Source organism: Gavialis gangeticus, unplaced genomic scaffold (assembly GCF_001723915.1).
Source record: "Gavialis gangeticus isolate Ggan-Ray unplaced genomic scaffold, GavGan_comp1, whole genome shotgun sequence".
In the NCBI taxonomy this organism is placed as follows: domain Eukaryota; kingdom Metazoa; phylum Chordata; order Crocodylia; family Gavialidae; genus Gavialis; species Gavialis gangeticus.
The window spans coordinates 13,134,060-13,142,800 of record NW_017728997.1 but is presented as its reverse complement, the minus strand read 5'-3'; positions in this window follow the sequence as shown (position 1 = coordinate 13,142,800).

The window sequence follows — 8,741 nt, the reverse complement described above, 5'->3', positions numbered from 1 at the left end:
GCCCCCCCCCCCCCACACACACACACACCATATAGCTGCCAAGTGCCCCCAAAGAGATACTTGCCCCCGCTATAGATGCTAGGCGCTCCCCTAGATAGATAATAGGTCTCCCCCTATAGATGCCAGGATCCCCTATAGAGGACAGTTGCCCCGAGAGAGATGGCTTGTTCTCCTATAGATGCCAGGTACTCATCAGTAGATGCCGGGTATGCCCTTATAGATGCCTGGCTCCCCCATAGAGGGCAGGTGCCCCCCCCATAGCTGCAAGCACCCCCAGAGAGATGTCAGGCTCCCCTACAGATGCCAGGTGCTCCCTGGGATAGATGTCAGGTATCCTCCTATAGATGCCAGGCATCCCCCTATGGGTACCAGGGTGCTGTACAGATGCCATACCTCCACCCGGTTATAGGCCAGGCACCCCCACCTCGAATCAATGCCATGCACCCTGCTGGTAGATGCTGGGCACCCCCCAGATGGATGCACAAGGCCACCTTTTTGCTTCCACTCGGTTAGGTTTTTCTGACTTCAGAAAAACACTAGGGCAAGTTTGCTGTGGCTGGGAACTGAGACCATCACAAGGCAAAATGCTTTGAGCGCTGCAGATTCCTGTTTGAAATCTCAGGACTTTATCTCATGCAGCACATTTAAACACCTCATTAGGCTCACATTGTGTGGCACCTCGCAGCACCCTTGACCAGCTCTCAAAGCACCCCAGGGTGCCCTGATTGAGAATGGCTGCTCTAAGCCTGTTTTTGCAGTCCCAAAGTGAAGCATAAGCACTGAAAGCGATTCCAGGGTACAGATATGGAGTGCCTCCGTTGCTGAGATGCCTGTTTGAGATCCCTGATTTTCAGTCCCTCTTTGTGACCAGCCCTCTGAAAATCAAACTCTTTACAATAAGCATTACAGTGAGGCAAATGCAGTCTCTAGACCTCGCTAAACGTATCGGCCCTAACTACAGAGAGAGGCAGGCCACTGGAGCTGAGATTAATATTCCCACTACAGATTTTAAGAAGAGAATTGACCTAGTTCTCTAATTGGATGGAAGATGCAAATCCTGCACCTCACACCTGGGTAGACAGAGGCTTGGCTGTATGGTATAGTTGGGGATGGTCCTGTTTTGAGCAGAGGGCTGGACTAGATGTCACCTGAGAGATCCCTTCCAACCCTAATTTTCAATGATACTAAATCATGCCACTGTGTTACAACCAGGATATTCCTTGTGCAGAGAAATGTGCTGAGCCTAAAACTCTTCCTCCATACGGCAAAACCCCCATATCTATTATCTCAGCGGCTCCTTTCACAGCAGTAGTATTTTCTTTCTGATACACATCACCAAAGCTCATCCTTTCATTTTAGGACTTCAAAAAGATATACAACTATTAGGTACCCTCTGAGATAATAAGTAAATATTATCATCCCTGTTTTTATGACTCAGTCTCTGTAAATAGTGGGATGAAGGAAGGATTTCAAATCCTATTCTCCTTATGCTAGAATTTGATGAGAGGAAAAGAAGACCTCAGCTGTGAATGCCAAAGGCCCATCGACAAAGACGGCATGTTCCTACAAAAAAAAAAGCTTGGTAAAACAAAATTTAAAAAAAATCAGGCTTTCAGTGGAGTCCCGTTAACACCAAAAAAAAAAAAAGTACACATCCCTTACAAAAATTCTACAACTTCATAAAAATACAAGTACTGGCAAATACTAAATTGAACACTTTTGTTCCTGCCACCCATATTTAAGTTAAATAATGTGTTTCAATAAAGATTCTAAAGACGCTGCTTTACCTGGTATTATATTGTAATGCATGGTACTCAGAGTTAACATAAAAATGAATGGAGGCCTGTTCTTATACCAGATTGTGCACAGCCTTCAGTACTATGCTTGAAGAAATATAATTTCAGATTTAGTTTCCTGATTGTGGATTAGTAACCATACCATTATCCAGCCACCCAAATGATATTGGCTGGTCATCTTATATGTATATATAGTAGGTATATAAGCTTTCAGACAACATATGTGGGTTGCATGCTCCAATAACATTTGATATTTGATGAGAAGCATTTTCACTGGCTCATAAAAATAATGGAGGTATCTCTTCATTGTATGCTTTCAATTGTTTAGATCAGGGGTGTCAAGCATATGACCTGCAGGTCAGATCCGGCCAGCGGAGCTGTAGGAGTTGGCCCATAAGTCTCAGACCAATCCTGTACTCCACATGCAGCATGCGGAGCAGGTCTGTCTGGTGCATGGACTGGACCTAGTGCTATACACAGCGCAGGGGATTGGTCTAGGGCGCATGCTACACGCAGCACCTGTGCCGGCCCAGCCCTGAACACAGACTCTAAGACCAGTCCAGATCAGGCCGTGCAGAGCCAGCATGCAAGCTAGACTGGTCGATCAGGCTCCAGACACAGAACGCACCCCATGCCGATCCCCTGTGTTACATTCAGTGTCCGTGCCGCTAAGTCCATCCTGCCCACCACATGCAGCACAAGCCCCAGAGCGGGGCTGGCATGTGCTGCATGCAGGATACAGGGTTGGACTGGCTTCACACACAGAAAGCAGCACAGGGTGTGTGCTGCCTGTCGCACCCCACCAGACCAACCTGGCATGTTAGCTCCAGTGCATGGTCACAGTCCAGCCCACAGACTGGCCCAGCAACCTTCATCCAGCCCACAAATGAGTTTGACACCCCTGGTTTAAATTTAGCAAGCAACAAAATGTTAAATATCCAATTTTGGACACAAAGAGCTGATTTCTACACAGGGCATAGGCAGGGAAGAGAAGGTATAGGAACCCCCATCTCCTCCCACCCAATATCTCAGCTCCCAGTCGCCTCAGTTGTGACAGGGAGCATATAGTGCTTTTTTCATATAGCCAGATCCTGTAATGTCTACTTAGGTGGGGAGACAGCAAAGGAATTAATGTCAATTCAAGTTTCAGGATTGAGGTCCAAGTCCCTACTTTGCTGCATGCAGTCCCTCCAGCTCTCTAAGCTTGCTTCCTGCAGCTGTCCTATGCATACAGCACTTCAGGAAACTGTTCTTGGCCTTCTCCACATCTCCAGCATGCAATAGGCACGCAGACTTTATGCAAAGCTTTTGTTGCTGCAGCTGGGATTTGTTTAGTGTAGAACAGCCACTAACAGTTTTGAAATTTAAAAAGATTTACAGAAACATGCTGGAAGGCATTGGTACACGAATGATTGTTCAGTCCCAATGGCTGGCAATTTTAACGCTAAAATACTGTTTAAAAAGTTACCTTATATCATCAACTGGCATAATTTTAAGTGTTCTTGCATTTCTTTTTCTTTACTGTGGCAGGACTTGATAATGTGAAATAACACACTCTTTCTCATATCCACATAGGTGACCTACCTTCCAAACCATTTTTCATTAAAGATGTCTGTCAGACCCAGCACATGGATGATGTATCCAGCAGTTCAAAAACGTTGTTTGTCATTAACTTTTCATTTAAACATAAAATCATTTGACAAATACAAACTCATTATAACCAGCAGAGCTGAATGGAATGTTCTTTCTTCCTTTAATAATTTTTCCAAATAAGTTATCTGAATTCATGCTGATACGCGTCAGGAATAAAATCATTATTACAGCAGTTAAGCAAAGAGCATTTAGATTTTTATGGGTAACATTGTTCTCTAATTTAGAATGAAGGAGAATTAGACAAAAAGCTGCTTTCCTTATTCACATTATCAGTTCCATTGACTTGGATGGGATCCTTCTCAGTAAAGTGAGCAGGTTTTGTCCTTTACACTTTCATTTTGATCACGGACAATATAACTGCTCTAATTTGTAAGGAATTTTCCTCCTTTCTCCAGGTATTTTAGACAATAGTATGCCAGGAGCTTACTGTCTAGCTTGTGATTACATTTGTGTCAAGTACACAACACTAAAAGCAATTAATTTCCACGCCCTTTTCCTTGTGCTGACTTTTTAACTATATATGTGGAAGAGGAGATAATGCTAAGCCATGCTCTGGTGGGACTTTATGGTAAGTCCTGCCAAACAACTTGCTACTATCTATGTGAGAAGTAAGGCAAGGACAGAGAGGTAGTGGTACTTGAGGTCAAAGCCAGAATGAAAAGGCTAATAGAGAACGTCATTAACTCAAGAAAGAAACCATTAGCAAACAAAGGCATTTCAAGGGGACGAAGTTAGAAAAGTTTCAGGGGAATAGTGGTTATGTAGGACTCTTGCTGCATGCTGTAATTGTGGAGGATGAAGAGCACTGGGACAACTGGACAATACCACCCATTTCAGACATGGTGCCAGAAGCAGGCACAATGTGTGAGAGAAACCAGGATATGAACTTCATGGGCCTAGCTTGGGTGGCTGAGCGGGTAGAGATGGGAGAACAAGGTCAGAGCCTGAAGGGATTGATAGTGCTGTTGGCCCCTAAGTGCCCAATGCTAATAGTTCACTCATCAGAGACTGAGCTTCTCTCCAGATCCTACATCCTCCTCTTCCCCTACGTTCCAGCATCGTCCAGCCCTCATTAAGAAATGGTCACGGCATCCAGTCAGATGCACCGGTGAGTGCATTAAATAATAGATCAAGGTAAACACCAGTACAGTAAAAACATGGGAAGCAAAAGGAGGGGTGGAAATAGAGAATGAGAAGCAAGATGATTGGAACATAATACTGGAAGCAACCTCCTGGGTCCTGTGGAGTCCCCTGCTGCCACCAGCAAACACAGCTCAAGATCCTTTTCATATAGAAAGAAGGAAGCACTTGGGTAAAGGAGAGTGGTTCACGGAAGCAAATACCAGTTGAGCAGAAGTGTCTGAGGTTGGCAGGATAGATTTTGCTTGCACTGTCCTTAGTCAATCAAGAGTGACTTGTGCCTCCTGAATCTGGAGAGGCATCCGCAGAAGCCACCAACCCTGTCGGGGGGGGCACCAGCCCTACCGACAACATCAGTGTCAGCCATCAGGTGGGGCACTGGCCCTGTCAGGGGGGGCACGTGCACCCCCGTGCGCCCCCTACCAGTCGCCTATGTAGTCAATTATCATATGGTCTTTACCTGCCACTGCAGATAGGTTATCAGCACACATTGAAATTATAGAAAATGAGGGTTGAAGGGAGCTCAGGAGGTCACATCTAGTCCAACCCCCTGCTCTGAGCAGGATCAGTCCCAACTACATCATCCCAGCCAAGGCTTTGTTTAGTTGGGTCTTGAAAAACCTTCAAGGATGGAGCTTCAACCACTTCTCTGGGTAACCTGCTCCAGTGTTTTAGCACCCTCCTAGGAAGCGTATCATTTTTCCTTCCCCTTCTCCAAATTTCAGCATCTTCCCTTGTATTCTTTCTAAGAGCTGTGTATAATGAAGCACTACAACACAGCAAAACACAACAACAATCTTTGTTCCTGCTGCCATAGTCAGCCACACTGGGGCTACAGGTACCACAGTGAAGTCTATATTGTTAGGTTTTATGATCGCTTTGTCTTTCGTAATAATGACTGGAGGAGTTTTTTTTTCCCCCTGTATGATTAAATATGAAGAAAAGGATGGAAGTGAACCACTTTTTGTGCACATACATTTGCAGCAAGAAAGGCTGTACCAAAAGGAGTAATAACTTCACTATCTTGGTATCCAACTGTGTGCCTGTATATGAAAGGAAACATGAACAATTATTATGACATAAATTAATTGGCTGAAAACGGTCAAAGCGGTATATTTATTTATAAAAGAGATGTATTACTATCCCTCACCAAAGGTCTGGCATATAATAAAGCAGAGAGAGGAATTAAAGATTTTCAGCAGAGAATGACTTTTGGTCTATAACACTCAGTTTCTACTATGTTGAGCACCCTAGATATTGTTGGTAGAAAGACAATTTTATTGAACTTCTGTCAGAGACAGTGGAGGACTGTGAATACAAAAAGATGTTAAGATCTAAACTGTGGGATACAGTGGAGGAAAATGACTTCTCAGAGGCTGGGTGGGCCTCTGATAAAATGTGCCTGTGTCCCCTCAAAGACTTTTAAGAAGCCATTTTAAAATATAGACAATCTAAATTCAAGGGAAAAAACGTCTAACAGAGTAAAGAGAAACTGGGAGCAAAGGTAAATAGAGTAGCAGCAAATAGTTTTGTAATGAAAGGGCAATTTCTAAAGTGTGCGCACTGAGTGATTCAATTTAGTATTCAACCCAAACATTGTATAAAGGACATATGATTTGTCAAATAAGCAGCTGAACAGTGGTTAGTGCAAAATGGTCCTAAACTTTATATTTTAAGACCTTACAAGCCAAACTTGAAATAAAACAATTTCCTGGGATAGAAGATAGTTGGAAAGTTGGTCAGGGTACATGTTGGAGGTTGTATATGTCCTGCCCCATGCCACAGTTCACAGGGATTTACCTGGTGTAGACCTTTGTGTTGAGCTGGAATCCTTTTAGCTGGCATTATAGTAGTTTAGTGGATCTTTAGCTGTGTTAAGTTTAAGTTAGGCCATGTTAGTATAAGTGAGCTGAGGCGAAGGGAAGTATCATAAAAGGAAATGAGTCACAGGGAAGGGTAACTTCTTGAAAAGACTAGCCAATCTGAAAACATCAAATACTGATTAAGTGTTCTGGTCACTGTATTCTAGCTCCATCAACAGGACGACACAGGAATGTCTCCTTTCTGGCCACATCTCTTGAAGTTTTCATCAAGTAATATTGTAAGCCTTTGTCTGAGGAAGGAGATAAAAAGTTCAGGGCTCTGACGTGTTCCTTTGGCATCTTTTGTAAAGGTTCCTGTCTGCAGACATAATGAAGATCCAGTGCCTCTCCCAATGCCTCAATCTCCCAATTTAGGTAAAATGTCTCCAACAGGCTGGCCACCTACTAGAAATTCTTAAGATTTTCAGAGGTAGAGATTCTAAATGGCAAGACTGCTTATTTCTGCTTAGATCATGAAAGTATATCAAGATATATATTGTGTTCTTTATTTGCTAGCAATATTCATAACTGGAGAATTGTAATAAAGTTGGCTTTTGCATTTACTCCATTGAAGGACTTGTTTTGCCTGAGAACAGGGGCTGTCAAAAGAGATCCCCGAAGCCCCAGATCTGCTCTAGAGGTAACAATGGGCTTTACAGGATCACCTAGAACATGCAGTAATGCCCTTAGCAGTGTCATAACAGTGGTGTATACTTATTTATATGGTGGTATAAAACTGAAGACAAGATAGTGCTCTTCCAAAATCATCTGCCTACCAGTGATAAACATTGTAGTTGAAATTGTGGTCTCATGTGCTGTGCAAAGCAAGAAGTGGGAGCTTTTCTGTGTAGACTGCAATCTGGGTGCTGCTGGATTATTCTGTGACTGATTCATGCAAGTGAAATGTGCTCCCATAACCAAGAAAGCTATGGAAATTAGCAGTGCCATATTCATACCCTATATGTGACACTTGAGTAAGCATCTTCTAACTTATTTGTTCATTTATGGGGTGGGTGAGACTTTATTGCAAGTTGTCCTGATTTGTCACTGGGCTCAGAGTTGCCTTGTTTAATTATTTTTTGAAACCTCTAGAGTGCAGGGCTGCTAATATGCATGGGGTATTTGTCCCTGATGAATGTTCCGGATTTTGATGCATAGCACATTGTGGTTTTTTCCTGCCATGCAAAATATTGATTTAAATGAAGTGTTCTATGCTAGTTAGTTTGGGGTCAGGGGCTGCCATTTCTGTGGATTGTGTAGATGGCTGGCTGAGTTTCTGTATTTCAATAAAATATTTCACCTAATCCACTGTTTTCCTCATTCATGTCAATGGATAGGACAGAATCAAGTGGTTGAACACACACAGAGCTTCTTTAACTCACAAACGTGAGCAATGAAAAACTTAAACGTGAGATCACACCAGCCACAAGCAATTATTTCACTCTACAGCAGTGTACAAATCATGGCAAAATGTAAAGCAGGATTCAAAGTAAAATGTGCTATTGGAGAAAGATCAAATGCATAAGAGCACAGGTGGCAGCAGTGACGGGGATATCTGCTGCATGCACTCCCCATCCTTGTTCATTTTTATGCCTCCTTCCTCTTGGAGCATGGGGTTGGGTAGTATCACACAGGCAAAGAGTGAAAGGGGATTGTTTGATTTTCCAGTGATGCCAAGACAGAGCTCATGCTTGTTCCATACAACTTACTCGAACTCCTGCACTGTCTGTGGTTCCTGGTAGCATGCAGAAGATGAATGAGCAGGCCAAACCCCTAATGCTATAATACTGAGACCCCAGAGTGGTGGAGAAGTGGAAAATAGCATTGCACTTATGCTTGAATGTGCTACCATTGAGAGGTCGGCCCTACATAGGGTCCATTGTTAATGTGTGGGCCAATCCACTCAGAGGCCATCACCAGTGCCTGTACCAAAACCAACACAAATTCTTGTACCCACAGCGCTAGGTGCCCCACCAGTTCCTGGTCCTGCTCCCTCTTTGTGGTCTGTTTAGTCCCCACACTGCTGCTTTTGCTCCGTCTCCTCCCATGACAGCCAGTTTCAATGGTCCTACTTCTTCTCTAGTAGTTTTGTACCTTTCCTCTTCATCTCAGAGGTCTCAGAAAGCATTTCTTTTGGGTGCCTTGCTGCACATCTGTCAGCAAAGCCTGAGTGTCCAGAATCTCTGCTATGGAAGTACTTGCAATGACACACACACACACACACACACACACACACACACACACACACACACACACACACACACACACACACACACACACACAAAACCAA